A 23,647-nucleotide genomic window follows, 5' to 3' on the forward strand; every position below is an offset into this window, starting at 1 on the left:
AAGGCTAAAAAGTCCACAATTGAGACATAAAATAGTTGGTTTCCACTGAGGGGTAATTTCCTGGCTTATAGATAGCACCTTCTTGCTATGTCTCCCTCGTGTGATGTGGGGGGGCAGTTCAAGATCTGCCCTCTAACAAAGGCATTAATTACATCTCACCCTAATTATATCCCAAAGACACAATTCTGAAGTACCATTACATTGTGGGGCACAGCTTCAATATACGAATGATCTTAGACTAACTCCAACATTCAGTCCATAAAGAACGGGCCAATGAACTCACAAATTGTAAGAACTAATGTAGTTATTCTAAGTCATTAAGTTTTAGAGATGGTTATTTCTTAGTATTACTTAATTGAAACAATACTCCCCCACCAAACCAAAAAGGGGAAAGAAAGAAAAGGAAAAGGAAAAAGGCAATACACAATCCCCAAAGCCTTTCTTATTTCAGTAAATGGCCAACCATCTAATGTAACCAGATCAAAAACCTTAGACTCGGGGCTGGAGAGATGACTCAGAGGTTAAGAGTGCTGACTGCTCTTCCAGAGGTTCTGAGTTCAATTCCCAGCAACCACATGGTCGCTCATATAATTGTTATGAGATCTGGTGGTTTCTTCCAGTGTGTATAGGCATTCTTGCAGGCAGAACACTGTATACATAATAAATAAACCCTTTTAAAAAAAAACATAAAATACCTTAGACTCGCTCTTGCCCTTTCTTCTTTTTCTTTCTCATTCTACATCTGATTCATCCCCAAACTGTTGGCTGTACCTTTAACATGTTCTCAGATTCCAACAACTTTCCCGACCTCTACTTCGTCCTAGTGTAAGCGATTATCATCTATTTCCTAAATTACTGTAGAAAGTACTTACATTTCTCCCTGCATCTACTATCACACCCTTGCACACTAATGTTAGCAAGCTGCCAAGCAATTCTTTAAAATCTGAAATTAGATTCGTAGGTCTTTCTCTCAAAAACCTCCAATGACCTCTCTCTCATTTGCCTATTAATTTCACCTGTTTGCCTTGCCTATTTTTAGTGTGATTATCATCTCTAACCTCACGTCCTACTATCCCCCCCCTCATTCATATGGAACCAGCCACAGTAGTTCATACACAGTTGCTGTGAATAATCTAGAAACATTTCTGCCTCGTGGCCATTACTCTTGTTATCTCCTCAGCTTGCCATATTTTTCCCATAGAGATCAAAGGGCTTGCTCTTTTGTCAGCTAGCCTTTGCTCAGATGTCACATTGTCAGTGAAAAGTTAGCTTTAAATGAGGCAACCTCACTCAAAAGAGCAGCCCTCCATCCCCATGCGGCAACATCACATTCTTTATATTATTAGCTCTTGGATTGCACTTAGCATCTAACTTAAGTCCCATTTCCCTGTTTCTTTACTGTCTATCTCCTCCCACATGGATGCACTATCCATGAAAGCAAGGAATCTTGTGTTTTGCTCTTTGTGTTTTAGTCTCAGTGGCTACTACACCACCAGACACCAAGTGGGGGATTTAATAAATGTTTGTTGAAAGGCATGAGCAGGCCAGCATGCTTAAGTACTTCATATAGTCTAACATGCTTCATTAGACTTGTGTGATCCAGACCGAGTAAAGGACTAAGGCCAGGTCAAGAAGAATCCAGCTTACTACTTTTACGTATTTGGGGCATCATAGATGACATGTGAAAATGTAGTTTCTGATGCGGGCATCTGAGCAGGATCAGAGCCTCTGCTTTTCTAACCAGCTCCCTGGAGCTACCGAGCCTCGGATTACCCTTTGACCAGAAGGACCAGAGTTTGTAGACTGAAAGGGAGAGCAGAAGTTGGGAGGCCAGGGAGGAAGCTGCAACAGGGGTGGTCTAATCTGAACTGAGAAAGTCTAGTGGGGATGGATCAGAATGGATCAGGAGGTGAGATCATTGACTAAATGGAAGTTGGAGCTACTAAGAGTTAAGAGCCACTGATTAACTTTAGAGCTCTGCCTGGCTAAGAAACTAAGTACTCAATACAATTGGAAACTTTGGAAAGGGTGACAGTTTAGACCTAAGACGGACAATGACAAGGTTAGTTTTTGATAATGATGCCACCTTATCTCCACTATCCTATGAATGAGACAGCTCCATTTCTGGCTTTTAGAAGCCTTTGTCATTATTTGGAAAATGTGGTGCTCCCCACAAAGGTGTTGGTGAGGATCCAGGGTCACGATTGCATTGTGATGCTGTTAACCCAAATCAATGGATTAATCCCCTGACAAGATTCATAATCTAAAAAGAAGGATTCATAATTTAAAAAAACTAAGACTTGGGGCTGGAGAGATGGCTCAGAGGTTAAGAGCGCCAACTGCTCTTCCAGAGGTCCTGAGTTCAATTCCCAGCAACCACATGGTGGCTCACAACCATCCATTATGAGAGCCGGTGCCCTCTTCTGGTGTGCAGATATACATGGAAGTTGAATGTTGTATACATAATAAATAAATAAAATCTTTAAAAAAAAAACAACTAAGACTCATAATCTAATGGACTTGCTGTAGGGAGGTGGCTCACCAGAGGTATATCTTGGAAAGATCAACCTTTTCTCTGGCCCCTTTTCTGTGTCACTCTGCTTCCTGCCATCATGAGGTGGCCATCTCTGCCCCACTAGGTATGCCCTCTCTGCCGTGCTGATCTGTTTTATCACGCACAGGCCCATTAAGAGCAGAGCCAATTAACCATGGATCGGAAACTCAAAATCGATGAGTCAAACTCTACCTTCCCACCTTTTCAGTTGCTCCTTCCTCAGGGATTTGTCACACTGACAAAACAAAACAAAAAACCTGACTAATTCAGCTTTCGTTGCCCAGAAGCTATCTTTGTATGGTACAACCCCAAGATGACGATGAATAATCAGATTCAATATTTTTAGCCACCAAATGCAGCCTCATGTCGGATCTCCTTCCCTCCAGGCAGTGGGTCAAATGAACCTCAAACCCAAACTTAGTATGAATTATTACAAAGGTGGGGGAGAGTTGTGTGCTGGGTGCTTACAAAGGAGGTAAATGTGTTCAACACCTACCCCAACAGTCTAGAGAGCCTACACAGGCCACGTTTTGGCCTCAGGGTGCAGTGGGGGCTGACTGGCTACTGAGCCCGTGACTAAGGCATCAAAAAAGCCTATCTTCATCTCAGTATGACAGCCAGCACTTAGGGTAGAGTTCTGAGCAGGTACAGCAATGGGTGGACCTGACTTAGCAGAAATTCTAGAATCTAAATACTCAGCTTCTGCCAGGCTGTGCTGATACATGCCTTAATCCCAGTGCTCAGGAGGCAGAAGTAGGTGGATCTCTGTGAATTTGAGGCCAGCCTGGTCTACAAGAGCTAGTACCAGGACAGCCAGGGCTATACAGAGAAACCCTGTCTGGAAAAACAAACAAACACACACAAAAAAGTCAGATCCCAACTTCTACTCTTTGCAAGTTGCAGGTCAAAACCGTTCAAAGCCTGTAGGATCCTTTAACAGGAAATTTCCAGACCCTCCCTGTCTTCCAGGGACAGAAAAGCTAAAAGCATGGCGACACTCTGATTAGAAGCACTATTTAAACATAACACACTCGGCTACACAGCCATGTTTAGGCACCGAGTACAAGCCGAGTCCTCAGTGAGCTGTGAGCAAGGGGAAGCCAACTCCTGGATCATTCGAGGCAATGAGGCTTGACGTTCAGTCTGCCTCCAACATTCTGAGGGTGGAGACTCAATCTTCCATGGCACAGGACTCCCTGGATGGCTGATGTAAAAACAGTTCTCTGGACTCCACCCAGCAATTTTTGATTCAGTAGATCTGAAGAGTGATCTCCAATCTGAAGTCTAAGAACATACATTGTTATCGGGTTCTCGGGTTCAGCTGATGCAGGAACTGCTGTGTCCTGGGGAAGTTATAGGAAATGTAGGTTCTTAGGGCCTGCTTCCTGGGACGCCAACCCTAGAGGTAAGGGTGGATCCTGCAGTTCTTATTTAAGTAACAAGCACTTCAGGGTGACCCAAAACTTGGTTTGGGGGCAACAGGGGAGGTCCACTGATGTAGAGAGAATCCTAGATCCTGAAGCCAAGAGGCCTGGAGCAAGCCACCAGTAAAGGGACAAACAATATAGCCAGGTGGGAACTGCAGTGTTTTCCAGAAGGTAATAAAATTAAGGCAGAAAACATTTGACTTGAGCTTTGGTTCCCACAAAGCCCCAATAACATCCTCCTTATCAGGGAAAAGTCAATGGCCTTCAGAGACACACTCCTACTGCCCTAATTGTGCAAGTCCCAGGCCTGGGTCATGGTTTCAATTCCTCCACTGTCCCCCTCCTACATTTACCCTGTCAGGAGCCTTAGCCTTTCTCTGAGTTTCTCAGCCTTTCCTCCTGCCTTGCCCAACCAGAAGAACAGAGTTTGTAAGCCTAAGTGATAAGCATGTCCCCAGAACCCTAACCTTTGCCAGCCAGGACAGTTGCCAGGCTCACATGGGCAAAGAAGCCAGAGTCCCAACCAGGACCCTGAGAGGATGACCTTTGGGGCAATGGTGAAGCATTCCTAGGCAAACAAAGAACTTTGGTTTTAAGTGGTCCTGGAAGCCAACTAGAAGAGGGGCTCTGCCTCAATTCTCATGTTGCTGAAGAAGCTAAAAAGCCAACTGGACAAGTAGCTTTCCAAGATCATATAACAGCAGGGTTCTTAAACCCCAGGCTCCTGAAATGTCTCTCTAAGGGCTGCTGAACTGTTAACACTTCCAACAACCACATCCTCAGTAGAAAGACCATTTGCGATTCTGAAGCTAGAGCGCCCTCTAGTGTAAGCAAGGGGGGTTTCCTGCAGCCTAGAGACCAGGCAAAGGAGGGACCAGCAACTTGGGGATTAGAATATACACCTCTTGTTTTCTACATTTATATTCGAAAAAAATAATGAACAAAGAATTCCAAGAGGCAGCACAGCTAAAAGGATTATCAAAATATCTACAACGTTTTACACCTGGGTATGTTTCTTTATAAACACATGCTCTAAGATTTAGCAGCACATTTGACAATCGCCCTAATTTCAAAGCACTGATGAGCATTAGCAGTATTTGGAAGTGGCTGCCGCTATTGTGATGTGATAGGAAGCAGACTGTGTTGGCCAGTGACAACACAGTCACGGGTATAGCCAACAGACCTGGTGCTTGCAAGTTCTCCCTTATTAAAGCTTAGGACTCCTTAAATACTGTCTGTGGACCTCGGGCTAAGAACCCCTGCCTAAATAAAAGCTACTATGACTACCCAAACCAATCAATCGGTCAACACTGGAGGATGAAGAAAGACAGCTAAATGAGGAGAGCTATACTGAGTTGGTCACCAACCTAGCAAGCAGAAACCAACCCTGTGCCTTTCCTCCCAATCATCCCACTAGCGCATTAGGAAAAGGAAAAACCATGCTACCATCAACTAATACTGTATCTGCCACCTTTCTCCAATGTCCCTTTCCCGTCTTCACACTAAGGAGACTGTGTGTGTTTCCCTAGGATACCACTCTAAGCAGAGCCCACTCTTTCCAATGCTATCATTCCCACTGTCGGCCTCCAGGTGGAGGAAATGTAGTGCCTGCGGCCATCTGTGCTTGTTCTAAATGCTCATTCTCCCCTCTCCTTTCTCCTTTCAGGAATCCACTCTTCCAGGTCTCACTGTCAATTCTCCTCTCCTCACGGTCACTAGCAACTTCACTCAAGACTAACAGCACTCGAATTGCAGTCCTCCTTTTCACATGAACCCCTTTCCCAACAGCATTCAGGGAGATTTCAACATCCGTGTGGATGCCTCTTCCATTGTCCTCACCTAGTAGCATCTTGAACCTCCGCAGGTCTGCTGGGCCTTGTGACTCACAACCTGCCATCTGTCATTGTCCTATGGGCCCCACCATGGCTGGGATAATCTGACTACAACCTCGATGGGTTCAGCTTTCGTATCCTAATTCTTACAGTGTATGAGCTCCTAGACTCCTTATGACCACTGGTCCCTTGCTGCGCCCCCTCCCCCACCACACGTGTCAGGTACAGGCCAACAAAACCTCTGAACAGATGCGCAACAAGTATGGGGAGGAAGATGGTGGATGACAAGGATTCTCTGCCCAAGCTTAAGGACCTGACATTTCTCAAGAACCAGCTGGAGCGCCTACAGCAGCGTTGGGAGGATGAAGTCAACAGTGGTGTAGGTCAGGGTACTTCACTCTTGTCTTCCCCATTCATCAAGGGATTCCTGGTAGGCTATGTGGTGGCCAAACTGAGGGCCTCAGCAGTATTGGGCTTATGCAGTGGGCCCTTGCACTGGCATCTATGCAGCTCAGGCGTATGCTATACCCAACGCGGAGAAGACACTGAAGAACTACTTTAGGTCACTACAAAAGGGACCTGACTAGACCCTTTGGGGAAGGCAGGATGAGCATGTTGGGACTGCAGGTGGAGGCCTTTCGATCACAGACACTCTGTCCAACTTGCCCTGCTATTGTTCCTTTGCTGTCTCCACCTATACTATCTCTTTCATCCTTGCTTTTCTTCCTGCAGAGAGTGGACAGTGATTTGTCAGCCTGCACCCTGTGTTCCTTCCCTCCCTAGTTCCATGAGACTAACCTAAAACTATGGGTCACCAGTGCTGTCTTCAGGCCCTAACTGTGGAGTGTGCAGCTGACTCTGATCCTAGGTATTCTTTCTGGTGATGGGCCACAGTTCTGCACTCGGTTTCCTTCGGATGTGTCCCAGTGCCTCTGTCCCTTGCTAACTACACAGGCCACCCAGGGTCTGGTGTGGGCCATGAGTGTAGAAGATGGGGGTATGCCAGACCTAGCCCATCCAAGACAGGCTCGCTGGACCCTGATGCTATTCCTGTCCACTGCCATGTATGGTGCCTATGCACCATTCTTAGCACTGTGCCATGTGGATGGCTGAGTGCCCTTCCGGCCCTCCTCAGCTGTGTCACTCACTGAGCTGACCAAACTATTGTTGTGCGCCTTCTGCCTACTGGTGGGCTGGCAAATGTGGCCCCAGGGCACACCACCCTGGCGCCAGGTTGCACCATTTGCACTATCAGCCCTGCTCTATGGCGCCAACAACAACCTGGTAATCTATCTGCAGCGTTACATGGAGCCCAGCACCTACCAGGTGCTGAGCAATCTCAAGATTGGAAGCACAGCTCTGTTGTATGCCTCTGCCTTGGGCATCCTCTCTCTGCACGTCAGGGGTTGGCACTGCTGCTGCTGCTGGCTGCAGGAGCCTGCTATGCATCAGGTGGCTTTCAGGAACCTGTGAACGACCTTCCTGGGCCCCTGTCAGCAGCCGGAGCCCATCCCATGTCCTTGCATATCACTCCTCTGGGACTTCTGCTCCTCATCTTATATTGCTTCATCTCTGGCTTGCCATCAGTGTAGACTGAGCTAATCATGAAACGACAGCGGCTGCCCTTGGCTCTCCAGAACCTCTTCCTCTACACTTTTGGGGTGATCCTGAACCTGCACGCTGGCAGTGGTCCAGGCCCAGGCTTTCTGGAGGGTTTCTCTGGATGGGCAGTGCTTGTGGTGCTGAACCAGGCAGTAAATGGACTGCTCGTGTCAGCTGTCATGAAGCATGGCAGCCGCATCACACGCCTCTTCATCGTGCCCTGCTCCTTGGTGGTCAATGCTGTGCTTTCATTAGTGCTGCTACAGCTCCAGCTTACAGCTGTCTTCATCCTGGCCACACTGCTCAATGGCCTGGTTGTGTGCTTGTACTATGGTAGCCCCTAAGGCCTTGGCCACCCCCACTCTCACTTGTGGCTGTGTAGATTAGATGCAACCACCAGAGCCACCTCCCATCTCACCACCCCACCCCACCCCAGCAGCCCTGTAACAAGTGCCTTGTAAGAAAAGCTAAGGTGGTCATGTTAGCCTTTGGATGTTCAGGTGGCTGAGCGTTACCTCTAGGAGGCATAAAGAGTGGGCTTGGTTAAGGAAACGCCTAACTGCATCCCTATATGCCTTCATACTAAAGAACTGGGAACCCCAAACCCAGGCATAGGCATCCTGTCCTTGAGGAACCCTGCCTTGTCCTGCGTGAACATGGCTGCTTCATGTGAAGTTTTGTTCCTGCCTGCAAGGGTCCTGAAGACCCCTTGCCCTGAAGCTTCGTACTGTCTGCTGCACACAGCATGACTTCCACATAAGGGATAATTAGTTTGCCCACTCCACAGTGCTGTTCCTCTTACCCAGCCATTCTAGAAAGGTCAGAGGAGGGCTGGAGCTTGACTCATCTCAGGGAACACTGCCCCTGGACCTTCGCTTAAGCTTACACTCCTGACCCCTGTGCTAACTCAGGGGCCCTGTTGTAGCCCACTTGACCTCTAAGGCACATAGGAGGTATTTTTCCCACTCTTGCCCCCTCCTAGTGGTGTTCCAGCTCCCAGCAGCCAGGGAAGGCTCTGCAGAGTAACCAGGGACCAGGTACAGAAAACATTTAAAGCTAATCAGTGCCTAACTACTTAAGCAATAAGGTCTTAATAAAGTGTTCAGGGTGTAGGGTACTTCCTACAACCATTCACACACAAAAAAAACCTCTGAACAAGTTATGGTGTGTTTAAAACATGTACTTAGATGCTAAATAAAGAAAAAATGGGTATAGACAGTCATAGAAAAAATAGTAAAGTCTTTAAAGAAAGACTAAAGTAATATAAAAAGAATAAATCACACAAGGATGGGAAATATACAGGGCATCTGGACCTTGTATGGTGTTTTGTTGATTTTGAATTTTTTAATTGCTGATAAGTGAATGGCAGCTTCTAAGAGACATTGAATTATGGAAACTGCTAAATTAAACCAACCTATATATTTTAACAATGTCTTCATTTCAGGATGGAAGTAAAAAATATGGTACATTGGGGGAAGACGTAATGCCTTTGTTTCCAAAGGAAACAAATAGTTATATTTCTCTTCAAAATTAATGAAGATCAGAATTGATTGGTGGAGACCTCCAGAAAATCTTGGCTACAGACATGAAGAAAAAAATCAAGAAAGTCTACAGGACAAGTAACATATATTCTGATCCCTCTACTACGGGAGCAGCTCTGAGACTGGATGAGACATGATAAATCTTGTTGGCTACAGAATCCTCATGACTCATTATTACATGCCATCCTTTCATATGGCATGGACAGAGATTTGGTTATACATTCCAAACAAATGGATAGAGGTTTGGTTATACATTCCAAACAAATGGATAGAGGTTTGGTTATACATTCCAAACAAATGGATAGAGGTTTGGTTATACAGTCCAAACAAATGGATAGAGGTTTGGTTATACATTCCAAACAAATGGATAGAGGTTTGGTTATACAGTCCAAACAAATGGATAGAGGTTTGGTTATACAGTCCAAAGAAACTTATAAAGTTAGCAGGTGCCTTTTACCTGCTCAAACATAAAATAAAAAAAATCATCTGTAATTGACTTGTGCTCACTGCACATTCCATATTTGTGTTAATGCATATATATGTTATCATGAAAAGTTTATGTTTTCAGAACAAAAGGACCAGACACCAATAAAGATAAGCAGCCCAGGTGATCCAGTTTCCTCAATATTCTGCATCCATAACAACTTCAAAGATGCTAGCTGAGATGGTCCAGCCTCTCAGACTATCCAGCCAAGACTTCAGATAATCTCTACACTTTACCACCATACAGAGACTGAACAACAAATGATACAACTATCTCTCCCAGGACTTGATCATTATCCCAATTTTCTCAGGGTCCCCTAAAGATGACATTGCTCCCAGACAACAGGAAGCCATCTAGAGAACATGATGCCCACATTCCCAAGAGGTGGGGTGGGTGGTTTGAGGCCATTCAATGGATCATGGGTGTTTATCATCATTTAGGGAAGTTGGTTTGCAAATTGTTATTGGTCACGGTACTGGAGGAAACTAAGGAAGGTTAGATGCAAGGATCTCTTTCTGAGAAAAAGGAGGTGGATATAGGAATAATAGGATAAAAGGGTATATTATTGAATCTACTTTAAACTAAAAGGCAACTATTAATCTCAAATATTTTACAGTGGTATGGATTTTTGTATACTGATACAAATTTAAGGTTATTTTTGTTACAAAACACTCTATACATGTTTCTACACTTATTTAAGGTATTGTACTTATGCAGCTCATTTAACAGCATAATGTAAATTTCTAGTCCTTGAAAGTTATTATTACAAACTATTTAGGATAATTAAGAAATACAGTTTAGTAGTTAGTCATCTAACAATCAAATTTGTGGCCATGTTAGGAATGTTTTCAAGGTCAATGATATACTTTAGACTGACAGACGGTCTTCAAACAATTCAAAGACCTATTCAAGAATATGGCATTTAAGATGTTTTAATAACCTAAGGCTTTTCATGACAGTAAGACACATCTGCTCCTAGCAGCACCAACTCAAAAATGGATGATGGGCATCAAAGCACCTCCACATAGAGTTTGCTTTCAATGTTGCAAAGCTAACCATTTGAGTGAGAACCTGCCCTTGCCTCAACTGCTGACAATATGCTGACCAAATTGGACAAGCAGGACACAAAAGATGACTGCTAAACATTGCCAAGACAAAGTAGGGCAGTCCTTCATAAGTCTGCTTCACAAAAAAGGCTGTCAGATATTCTAGGCCTGTAGGCCAAAGATAAATGCCCCAATGTTGTAGAGGAACCTTAGGTGGCTGTCCAGGCAACCAGATATCTCTGTCATTTCAATAGTTTTGGAAGTTGCTTGCTCTGCATTTCCTGTTTACTCAGGTGATATTATATCCTTCTTGGATCTCTGGTGTAGTTAAAGACTAGATAGTTATAGTCTTCCTTGTTACCAAATTCAGAAAAAAAATTATGTAAGAGATATAAAGTTTACAAGGTTGAGAAACATAAAAGTTTAAGTTGTTTATATATAAAGATGTTTTATGTCTAAAAATACATTTTTAGGATGGTAATACAAGTTACGATAGAAACTGGTTTAGATATAAAACTTTGGACTCACTAAGATAGGATAGATAATACAGTACTTTCTCTGGATTTGCCAAATAGATATGGACTAAACATTCTGGATATAATTCTTACTTGATAATTGTTCCTATTGCATATAGTTTCACTATGTTAGAATTAAAACCTTTCCTTTTTATTTAGACAAAAGGGGGGAATGTTGTGGAATATTTGTACACTGTGTGATTGGTGTAATAAAGATCTGAACAGTCAATAGCTAGGCAGGATGTATAGGCGGGACTTCCTGGCAGAGAGAGGAAGTAGGAGGAGATAATCAAGATGCACAGGAGATGCCGGGAAACATGGAGAGGAAACAGGAGGTGCAAGATGGAAGAAAGGGGATTCCATGTGATAGAATTAAATTAATGTAAATGTGTTAATTAAAGTAATATTAAAGTTATATAAAGCCTTAGCTAAGGACTGAGCTTCCATAATTAATAAGAAGTCTCCATGTCATTATTTGGGACAGAAAAATGCATGGCAAGTGCCTATGGAGTCCAGTTACAGGGGATCCAACACCCTTCTCTGGACTCCATAGGCACTTGCCATGCATGTGGGACATACACATACAGGCAGGCCCAACACCCATATACACAAAAAGAATACCATATACACAAGTAATAAAATAAAAATCACTTTTAAAAGGTACTTCTATGGGATACCTCAGTTAGTGAGATGATTGCCTTGAGAACTCATGTGTAAAAATCAGGTGTTTACTGTTCTGCTAAAGGAACACAGAAGGAAATGACTCCTGAAGACATTCCGCTATACCCCAAGATGAGTGCCTTGCTCAGCCACCATCAGAGAAGCTTCCTCCTGCAGCAGATGGGAACAAATATGGAAACCCACAGCGGGACAATGTGCAGAGTGGGAGACCATGTAACACTCAGTTCCATCAAATCCCTCCCCTCAGGGATCAGGGAACTCTGTGAAAGAGGAGGCAGAAAGGAAATGCCAGAGGGGATGGAGGACACCAAGGAAACAAGGTCTTCCAGATGCAACGGGACTGATGCACATACAAACTCACAGAAGACTGGGACAGCATCCACAGGGCCTGCACAAGTCTAAGCCAGACAGGGTCCCAGCACTGAAAGGGGAAGTAGACACAAGTCCCCATCCCTAACCCAGAAAGCTAGCTAGAACCAGTTAATTAATGCTCACAAATGGAAAATTAGGTTTCTCCAATGGATTCTCACTGTGGACTCAAACCACACTTAAGGGCAGGCTTTATGCCCGGAAGTAAATGGCTAACACAAAGCAAACTCAATGGGATTTTTTGGAGAGTTTTTTTTTTCTGTCTCATAACGCCTTGTTTGGGCATGTTTTAGCCTTCTAAGTCTTTTGCTTGCACATTATGATATGTACGTGTTTGTTTTCTAACAGGAGAAAGAAAGCAAGCATATCAAATTGGGTGGGTGAGGAAGTGGGAAGGATCTAGAAGCTGGGGAAGGGAAAATTGTGATTAGAATATATTATATGAAAAAAAATCTATTTCCATTAAAAATTAGAAAAAATGAGTGTTGTGGCGTGCATGTACTTATAATTTTAGGTGGTGGAGAGAGAGAGATCCCTGAGGCATACTGACCATCCAGCCTCACCTACTTGATAGGTGTCAGGCCAACAAGGGACCCTTTCTTCAAAACAAAGTGGAAAGTGTCTGAGGAACACCCCTAGAGTCTGACTTCCTGTCTATACATGTGTCATATTATACATGCCCCCATGCAAGCACAAACATACACACATGAACACACACACCAAACAATTCTATGGACGGCACTCAAAGAACCTAGACTCCTTGTCCATTTCCTCTCACGCCACTGACTTTGTCATGGGATTTGAACTGCCCTGTCCTAGGGAGAGGAGACAAAGAACGGAGAGGGAAAACAGAAGTAGCAGTGTTGGGCAACTTCTCCCATTGGTTCCGCGATGCCTATGGTCCCTCACTCCCTGGCACACACAACTTCCCCTCTTCTCCAGAGGCCTGATCTTGTTGTACTTCTCAGACCCCATGTGGTTTGGCTACTGCTATCCAAGTGAAACTTTCAATTCTTTGACCTTGTGGACAACTCAACTGTCCTGTTCTGACCACTCCTGCAATCCCTCAACAGGCCTTTTTCTCTGTCCACCTTCTGCAGGTTGCTTTCCCGAAAGCATTTTTCCCCGGTTCCCTTACCTCACCAGCTACCTACCCCAACTCATCCATGACAAAGCTTCTAGTTCTCCTTCTAGACCAGTGATACTAAAGCCTACTCCTACCCAGAATTCCCCCCAGACAGCTCTAGAGCTTTTTATCCTACTGTCTCCTGGAAATCTTTGCCCGAATAGATTAGAAGCACTTGGCTCATCCATTTCCTTTCTGCTACAGATTGAATACTTGTCCCCCAAATTCATGTTGAAACCTAACTGCCAATGTGATGGTAGTAGAAGGTGGGGCATTACAGGGTAGAGCCCTTATAAATGCGATCAGTGTCCTTATAAAATAGGCCGAAGAGGACCTGTTCGTCTGTGTGGATGTTGACAGACATTGGCACACACAAAGAAAGCACCCTCTCCAGACACTACAACTGCTGGTACCTGGATCGTGGGCTTCCCAGCCTCCAGATTTGAACCATAAATTTCTGATATTTGTAAGATATTTAGTACTTGGTATTTTTGTTACAGCAGTCAAAAAAAAAATCACTTCGTAAAATACGCTCCTACTTTCTGTGCCTTCTCCGTTAGTAGCACTCTCTCCTACCCTGTCACCTAGGCCCAAATCCTAGAAGGCTTGCGGACTTCACTGTCTTCCATATTCTCACAGCACTTCAATTACAAAACTGTTTACTAGCTTAATCAATGTTTAGTATTCACTTGATGATTTAAAACAAATATCCAAACTTAACTTGCTCTGAGATTAAAAATGTGTGACTGCTGCCACCTGGTGGTGAAATACAGATAAACAGCGCTAGCTGTGGCCATTAAGGTCCATGCACATCTTAAAAGTGCAAGGAGAAAGGCACATAAAGGAAAATGTAGGTGGGAGAGATGTCTCTGTGGTTAAGAACACATACTGCTCTTCATGACACTGAGTTCAATTCCCAGCACCCACATTAAGTGGCTTATAACTGCCTGTACCCCAGCTCCAGTGGGATCTCACACCTCTTGACCTCTCTGGGCACTTGCATTCATGTGCACATACCTCCCCCCCCACACACACGGACGTAATTAAAATAACGAAAATGAATCTTTTAAAAAAAAAGCCAAACAGTGGTGGCGTTCGCCTTTAATCCCAGCACTCGGGAGGCAGAGGCAGGTGGATCTCCTGAGTTCAAGGCCAGCCTGGTCTACAGAGTGAGCTCCAGAACAGCCAGGGTTATACTGTCTCGACAAACAATCGACAACAAAAAGAAAAATGTGTTGTCCAGCTGCCTCAGTGAGAGACACCTCCAGAAAAGCTAATTTATAAGAAAGGCCAAGGGTCCACCCAGTTACAGGAGGAAAAATTGGGGTGTTGGCGTGTTGGTGTGTGTGTGTGTGTGTGTGTGTGTGTGTGTGTGTGTGTGTGTGAGTGATAACAGGAGAACAGCACATTGGTTGTTTCAAAAGGACTAAGCAATAGGGTCAAAGTCTGAGTGATGGGAAACAAGATCAGGCAAGGTCAGACTGTAAGTCATCTACAATGCAATGTGAAGGAATGGGCATGATAAAAAAATCCTAGGTGAGAGTTACAATCACTGCACAAAATCTGATCAGAGCTGCTCTTTTAGATAGCTTGTTCTGATGCTATGGTAGACAGAATTGGTGGAGGGAGGGAAGGGTACAGGGGAGGCAAGGATGCCAGTGAGAAAACCAAGTAACCCCCATCTTAGAGGATGAGAAACTACACTAGGCTGGAGGGTGGGGGTGTGGGAGCAAAAGGTGCCAGCATTGCTAGGAGTTTGAAGTCAGGACATCTGAACTGATCAGGGGAGAAGATGAACCAATGGAGGGTGACCGAACTGGAGGGAAATGGGGGTTGACAAGGAAGGAGCATAAGTTAGGAGAAGGGTAGAAAAATGAGGAGTTTGGTGCTGGCTGTAGTCTTCAGAAGTACCCATGGTGCTTCCAGCTTGCATTGCCTGTCCACAGGCAACTAGCCTCTGGGGTGGTCAAAGCAGAGCGGCCCAAGTAGCAAAGCTGGGGCAGAGCAGGAGAGCCAGGTAATAGGAGCATCTGGCCCTGGGGAGAAATCAGCATCTCAAAGAAGGGAGCTGAAGCCCTTAAATCCACTGCTAATCATGCAATCTGTCCATACAGGGTTTTGTGGCTTTAGAATTGATAAAGGCATAATCCTCACCCCCAGAGCCCACAGTCTAGTCACAAGACACAGATGTAAATTTATAAGAGGCTAGAGAATCATGGTGAATAGTAATAACAGTAGGAAGGGGAAATCACCACAAATACCAGTTGCTGCTCTAGGGACTTGGCAAGCACATCAGGTTTGGGGATCCTCATGACAATCGAGAAGGTAGGTCCCAGTAATGCCGACTGGTTGCAAAGTGACAGACACCGAGTCCTCAAAGCACTAACCCCTATGCCGGAGTCCATTAGAAACTGGCAATATCAAGTTTTGAACCCACAGCTCCAAATTCAGTAGTATGGAAACCAGCCTTCTTGACCCTTTTCAAGTGCCAGAATGAACTCTAGAGAAAGTACCCCTCAGACACACACACACACACACACACACACACACACACACACACACACACACACACCACAGTGGGAGCTGTAACCAGGCGGGTCTGGGACAAGACTCACTATGTACCCAAGGATGACCCTGGACACCTTATCACCCTGCTTCCTACCACCCAAGTGCTGGGAACCCATGCCTGTGCTGTCACACCTAGTTGGGGTGATGTTGGAGACCACACCCAGGGTTTTGTATATTGGTAGGCCAAGTCCTCAAACTGAAGGGACCTGCTCCCCTTTTGGCAGCCATAATGGCCGAACACGTGCTTCTATGACCTTGTCCTAGACACTAGAAAGTCAGATGCCAGCCTTGTGACAAGGAACCAATCAGAAGTTAGCTGGTGGCGCTATGCTTTATGACTCTGGGTGTGCTTTACAGACAAGCGCACAGCAATGAGTGACGTAGAGAGCATAGCAACCACCCTGGGAGGGCCTATGGACCATAACAACCAGTTGACCAATCAACACAGGGCAAGCCCTCCAAGCCTGGAGGCACACCAATCCTGAGCCTGTGCGTACCCCTAGACACTCCCCTTATGCTGTCCTATAAGATCTCTTAGGAGGCCCTAGGAGCCGTCTTTTGCTAGCCATCCGCCATGGCGGGTGGGTGAAAGACCGGAGCTAACATGGGGTTAGCTCGTTAAATTACAATAAAGCCTCGTGCAGTTTGCATCAAGCTCTCGAACCCGCCTGGTGATTGGGGTGACCGTGAACGTAGCCTGGGACCCCGGATACCTGAGTTTTCCGGGGGTCTAATAAAACTTGAGCTACATCCACAGCCTTGAAGAAAAATTTAAGCTCGGGACATAGAGAAGTACAAAAGAAACCAATCATATTGAAATCTAGTTATTAAAATATTTTAAAATAGCAAATATGCCAATTTTTAGGCACTAATGCATACGAATGCATTTTTGAGCTATCTGCAGCAACAGTCATACAAGAGGAGAAGACCCGCGATGTACAGTAAAGAAAATATGCCAGAGTGCTGTAGATTTAAGTGGAGTTTGTTGCTGATATTCAATAACTCCCGGAAACACTTCATTTCACTTGGAGTTAATACGGATGATATAGTGGTTGTTGCAAGTTTTCATTCAAGGTCATGGGACCCAGGTGTGTAAGGCTCCCATAAGTCTAGTGGGCGTGTGGAGATAAAATGAGAGCCAGACTGCACAAGTAAAAGTAAACCCAAAGTGTGTAGCATATAGACAACCTTCAGCTGAGAAGACACGCATCTTCCCTTATGTGTATGTGCGCATGCGCACGTGGCCTTCGCTCTCTCACTCCACACTCAAACCAGGAACAAAAGAAAAGCTCCCTGTCCTTCAGCCCCGACCCCCACTCCTCCACACCCCCCCCATGTAAAAAGACACCAAGAGACACCTGCTCAGAGGCCTGCACAAGGGGGTCAGCAGGAGGGAAGGAGGCAGCTGGGGGAGTGGGGAGTGGGGGAGGGGAGTTTCAGGGTGTGCTTCCTGGCGAAGGCCACAGCTGAGAGGACTTTAGAGAAATGAACCCTGTCCAGGCCCAGGGCTGGCAGGGAAAAAGCCATTCTCAGCAGAAGCTGTGGCACTGCAAACGCACCCAGACATGAACCGGAAGCTCAGAGAAACACAAAGGATTCTGGTATCGCCAAACATTAGACTACAGGAAAGGGGCTAAAACAGATGTGGTAGGAGAAAAGTTAGAGGACAGGTTACATGGGATCTTTTTGTGCACTGGGTATAACGGGGACCACTGAAAGTTTCTAAATAGGGAAACAATTAAGAAGTAGCTTTAGCAGAAGCAGACAGCCACAGCTAAACACCAAGTTAAACTCCTGGAATCCAGTTGCAGAGAGAGAGGAGTGATGAGCAAAGGGGTCAAGACCAGGCTGGAGAAACCCACAGAAAAAGCTGACCTGAACAAGGGGGAGCTCATGGACCCCAGACTGACAGCTGGGAAACCAGCATAGGACCGACCCAGACCCTCTGATCGTGGCTGTCAGTTTGCAGGTCTGGGTAATGTATGGGGCCTCTGGTAGTGGATCAGTATTTATCCCTAGTACACAAATGGACTTTGGGAGCCCTCTCCACATGGAGGGATACTCTCTCAGCCTAGACACATGGGGGAGGTTCTACGCCCTTCTCCAAATTGATAGGAAAGACTTTGAAGATCCCCCAGGGAAGGCCTCGCCAGAAGTCATGAAATCTTCTATGTGTGAAATCACATAGAAATTCTGCCCGATCAAAGCCAAGCACAAGTCAAAAGACAACATATCTTGGCACCGTATCTGCTATTCATATATAAAGAGCTATTGGGGGGCTGGAGAGATGGCTCAGAGGTTAAGAGCACTGACTGCTCTTCCAGAGGTTCTGAGTTCAATTCCCAGCAACCATCCGTTATGAGATCTGGTGCCCTCTTCTGGTGTGCAGATATATACATGGAAGCAGCATGTTGTATACATAATAAATAAATAAAATCTTTTTTAAAAAAAGAGCTATTGGGATTCAATGGATTTGAGGACTGACAGAATAGAAAAATGAGCACATAGAAGCACAGAGTGCAAAGAAGGGGTAATCAAATGCAATCCCCAACATATATAAGAAGGAACTGGGAGTGTGGCTTAGTGGGGAAGTGTGGGCTGAGCATACATAAGGTCCTGGCTTCCATCCCCAGCAAGGAGAGATAGGTGAGAGACTGTAAAGATGTTTCTAACGTGCTCAGCAGCACTCAAAGCAAAAGAAACTGAGAAGAAAATTGAACTGCTAGATTATTTTCTTTTTGTTTTCACCCACCAGATAGGCCCAAAATACCAAAGACTGGAAAAATACTGTCGTGGTAAATCTGCGTGGAACCAACCCAAATGTGCATCCGTCAATAAATTATGGTCCACTCTTGTAACCCTATGTCACTAAAGGGAAGAGCATTCAAAGGATGCATCTGCCATTGCCTAAGCATCTATGTCCTCATAAATAAGTGGAAGACAATGGGGACACCTCCCTACAAGTGTTGTTGTGATCGCAAGCTAACACTTGAAGGAATACCTGGCATTAGCTGTGTTAGAGAAGGGACTGTCATTCTTATTATACCATATTCTACCATCGGTATTCTGGAGTATTGAGCTGTCACGGAAAATAAAGGGAAAGATACCTGTGGGCTGAGCCGAAACAGTTCTCTAAGTTAGAGCACAGCAGCAGCCACACTAACAACAGCAACAGCAGACATGCTGTTTTTGAGTATTTGTCTTAAGAAGGGGTAAAATAGATTTTTTTTCATTTCCTTGGATAGCTCTCCCTTGATATCCAAGGGGGCTTGGTTCCAGGAACCCACATAGACACCAAAATAAGCACTGCTCCAGACGACTGCACAAAACAGTGTTTGCATGTAACATACACAAACCCTCCACATAATTTAAAGCATCTCTCTATAATTTCTGATACCCGATACCATATAAACATATTAAATGTTGTTATACTATGTTGTTTAGGAAACAATAATGAGAAAAAAGTCTGTACATGTTCAGTGCAGACAATTCTTTTAAAAAACTTTCAAATAAAGTTTGACTGAATCCAGGGATGTAGAAGGAAACAGAACACGGGGCTGGTGAGATTGCTCAGTGGGTAAAGGCTTGGCTGCCAATCTGACGACCTCAGTTTGGTGGTCAGACCCACCTCCCAATTTGCTGGAAGGAAGGAACCTTATCCAGCAAGCTGTCCTCTGATCTCCACATGCATGCTGTGACACACATGCATGCACAGAAATCAATGTAATAGAACCCGTGCACGCAGGAGGTCAACTGTATGAAAGGAAACCCCAGAAAGATAGGCGAAAATCCCAAGTCGTTGCTACCTCTACAGCCAGGGCAGGGAGCGTGTGGATGGAACAGGAGTAGAAAGGACACTTTTAATAATATCAGGTTTGGTATTTCAGCTCTTAAGCTAAGCTTTGTACATTTTATAAATGAACTCGAATCTGGAAACAAAGTCAATGTATAAAGTAAGCCAGTATTATGGTCCTTCTTAAAACTTCCATTGCCTCCCCGTGTTGTATAAACAAGACCAACCTCTAACGGTTCACAAAGCCTTTTATTCTGACCTCACCTGCCACTTGGGTCGCCTGTCACAGACCTCCTCCCTCGCTCTCACCCTTGCCACAATGCTATTATTGTACATGGCATTATATCAAGCCACAAGAGTTCACGGCCCCTACACCTTTACATGCCCGGTAAACGCCTACTTATCCCTCCAATCTCTATTTAAGTGTTACCTCCTCCTAAGCCCACCTTCTCGTCCCCAAGTCCCCAGACTAGGTCAGCTCGCTTTGCCCTATGCTCTCATAACCGAGAGCTCCCTTTCTTCACAGTACTCATCTCCGTTTTACCCCTAATTCTGGAACACATTCGTTTATCTCTGACCACGGGCTCACAAAAGCTGAGTGGGAAGAGGTTTGTTCACTAGCGCACCCTAGTGGCCAATGAGGAGACTAGCTGAAAGAAAGCACTTGGTATACATGAATGAATGGATGGATGGATAGATGGGATCATAGGGGCAGGGGATCATCCTAAATTCTACCATGAGTGACTTTGTGAAGCCACTGAGGAAGATAAAAAAAAAACATAAATGCTGGATGGGAAGTGAAAAGGGTAAAAGCACAGGCAGGTTGATGCGGGTGTGCTGAGGACACTCAGGTAGAGCTGGTGATGAGCTTTCTAAAAAAAAAAAAAAAAAAAGCCTCATGACCCACCAGCTGTGGATGTTGGCAGCTGCCAGCCCCACACCGACTGACAGTTAAGCTACAAAAAACACCAAATGGTGGCAGAATCTTCAAGGTAGAATGTGCCTAGAACAGACCTCTTGTGAACACAGATAGAAAAGGGCCTGCTAAGGGCACTATGAAAGCAGTCAGTGAGAAGGGCAGGCCAGAAGAAAGGGAGACTTGGGAAGGCCAAACCCAGAACTTTCCAAAAGGGAGCAGTCACCAGTTCCCGCTGAGGCAGGGTGCCAGTGAGATAAAGGTTGGTTATTAGGTTTGGCCAGATGAGTCTTGTTGGCGATCACTGGCAGTGCGGTTTCTGTGAAGATCTTGGTAAGCCAGGGGATGTCAGACTGCGTGATTATGAGAATTAATGGAGAAGGCAGACTGAGAGAGAACAGTTCACAAAGTCTGTGAGGTGATATCTGGCTGTAAATCATTTTTAATAGTGATATATATATTTCACGTGTCTAAAAATAAACAGGAAATCAAAGCTATGCTTTAGTGAACATATGAGTGAACATTATTGCCTTAACAATAAGTGTATTTTTTAAAAAGTCAATAGAATGACTTTTAAAAAGTTCATATGAATAAGGCAAAAAAATCATCATACCTACATAGGTAACCATTTGGACATCTTATTTACACCATGTATCCTTGGCCTTTTGATATTGTGGCCTCTACAAAAGTCATGCTAGAGAACTGAGTCAAACACACACACACACACACACACACACACACAAAAAAAAAAAAAAACCTCATAATATTTTAGGTACATTTATAATTCTGTGCTTGTAACTATGCTTGGACTGGACAAGTCCTTAAATTTTTTTAGATGCTTGAGAAGAAGGAAAAAACAAGGATAGAACTCACTGGGCTTCCTTGTTTGAAAAGTGGTAAAAAAAAAAAAGAGAGGGGGAAGGAAGAAAGAAAGGAAGGAAGGAGTGAGGGAGGGAGAGAGAGGAAGAAAGAAAGAGAAGGAATGAAAGCGAAAGGAAGGGAAGGGAAGGGAAGGGAAGGGAAGGGAAGGGAAGGGAAGGAAAAATACTGTTGTTAGGCGATGGTGGTGCACGCCTTTAACCCCAGCAGAAGTAGGTAGATCTGTGTGGTCAAGGCCAGTCTAGTCTACAAAGCGAGTTCCAGGACAGCCAGGGCTACACAAAGAAATCCTGTCTTGAAAAGCCTAAACCCAAACCAAGCAACCAGAGGACTAAAGAAATGAGGTTTCCATGTGAGGTCTGGAAGGTAGCAGTGGTGTGAGTGGCCAGTGTCAGGCCTACCTCTTCTAAGACGGTTAAGAGGAACATGAACATCTGAATCAGTGTGGTAGGGGAAAGAAGCTGAAGAAGGAGAGAGAAGTATCAAAGAATTCCCATATGTTAACTTCTACTTTCTCAGTCACAGAGCAGGCAGAGTTTTGTGCATACAAAGAAAGAATAGGAAGTTTGAATGTGATGGGCGGGATACTTGAAGAAGGTGAGAAAGTTTGCACGTGACTTCTAAGAGCAATGTGTGGAGGAGCTAAGCAAAGAGAGAAAAGAAGTGATAATGGTGTTGACTGAAGCTGTAATAGACACAGTGGAGCCTCAGTGGCCTTCATCAGAACCACTAGGCCAAGACCGGGCACACTACCACAGAACTGGAAAGCGCTCCCAGTTCCAGGGGACAGGGGGATATGAAACTCTCAGGAGCTTGTGAAGGGCAAATTCCAGTAACTGATCATGGTGGTACAAGCTAACTGGGAAGACAAGACACTGAAAAGAGTGACGTCATAGGTCAAAGAAACAGACACAGCACTTTATTATCGCAAACAGAGCAGTCTTTGGGGGAAAGCAAGACCCTGGTAGCTAAAGAGAAGGGCATTTGGAAACCAGTGCAATTTACAGGGCCAAATCTTGGGAAGGTAAATGTGCGACTAACATACTCTTCAAAAGAAGTCTCTTGGGATACTGCCTAGCACTGCAATGGAAATCCCAAGAACCACGGATTTGCAGGGATGTAAGGGAAGTGAAGGAGAAATCAGGTGATGGCGGTGGTGAAGAGGAGAGTAGAGAAGGAAAGGGGCTATAGCTCGGTGGATAGACTTCTTGCCTAGCAAGCACAAGATCCTGAGTTTCATCCTGGCACTTCGGAAACCAGGCATGGTGGGATGTATAGGGGTTCTCACCCCACACTCAGAAGATAGAGAGACGAGAATCAGGAAGAAGAGGAGGGGGGAGGAGAGGGGGGAGGAGGAGGGGGAAGTGGTAAAGAGAATGATAAAGGAGAAAGCATTTTGCCCTGAACTTGAGATGAAACAGTGACCTAGTGGAGTTACCAGGCAACCCACGGGGCAGGACACACTACACAGCCTTGGGAAAACCATGAGTCTTTGCTCTGTAGAGAGCTGATGGCCAGGCAGGGGTTTTCCCCAAAATAGCGAGGCTTCATTAGCATGATTCAATCCCTCTACGTCATACACGCCTCAGCTTTTCCTGTGCCCTACACATATGCAGATTCAATGATTCTGCCGTGAGTGTAGTATCACGGTGTGCCCTATGTGCATGGACAACGGCAACATGGCAAGATACAATAAAACACACACACACACACACACACACACACACACACACACACACACACACAGAACAACAAGGGGGGGACCAAAAAACAAAAAGGAAATTATAGTCCAGGAAACCGAAGGCAAAGAGTTGGGAGGAAATGGAAGCGGGAAAGGAAGGGCCAGGCTGGAGAGGGAATAGAACATTATGGACAACATGGCCAGATGACCTGTGAGGCAATGTAAGGGCTGTGGGAATGAGGAACGAATGGGGTCGTACTCAATACCCTACACCAGAGCCCTGGGAACAGGAACTTTGTGCTCTTGCCAAAGCTACAAAGCATTTATTTCAGGAAAATTCCTAGAGTCTTGAGGAGAATAGAAACCTAGAAATATTATTCTTGCTTTACCAGGGACTTATCATCTCATCTCTCCAGATTCATGCCTCCTCCTGAAGGACTAGAGCCCAAGGTTAAGGACCAAAAAGCAACACTAACCTTACTTTGGAAGAAATTCAGGATTTGCACTTCATGCTCACAATTCCCAAGTGAACAGCAGATGGCAGCAAAGAGTTAGAAAAGGAGCCGGGCCTCTACACTATCAGGAAGTTTCACGGTTTGGTTAGGTGCTCTCACCCAGACTGGGAGTGAAAGG

General features: G+C 45.0%; 1 protein-coding gene and 1 pseudogene across 7 annotated transcripts in view; one reads left to right on the forward strand and one right to left on the reverse strand.

Annotated features, from left to right (window-relative positions):
• The window catches only part of Tmem164 (transmembrane protein 164), a 165,917-nt gene that overhangs the window by 15,359 nt on the left and 126,911 nt on the right, over nt 1-23,647 (reverse strand). The gene's annotated exons all lie outside the window — the stretch shown is intronic.
• Nucleotides 6,628-7,871, forward strand: LOC118239400 (annotated as a pseudogene).

Source organism: Cricetulus griseus, chromosome X, assembly GCF_003668045.3.
Source record: "Cricetulus griseus strain 17A/GY chromosome X, alternate assembly CriGri-PICRH-1.0, whole genome shotgun sequence".
Taxonomy (NCBI): Eukaryota; Metazoa; Chordata; class Mammalia; order Rodentia; family Cricetidae; genus Cricetulus; species Cricetulus griseus.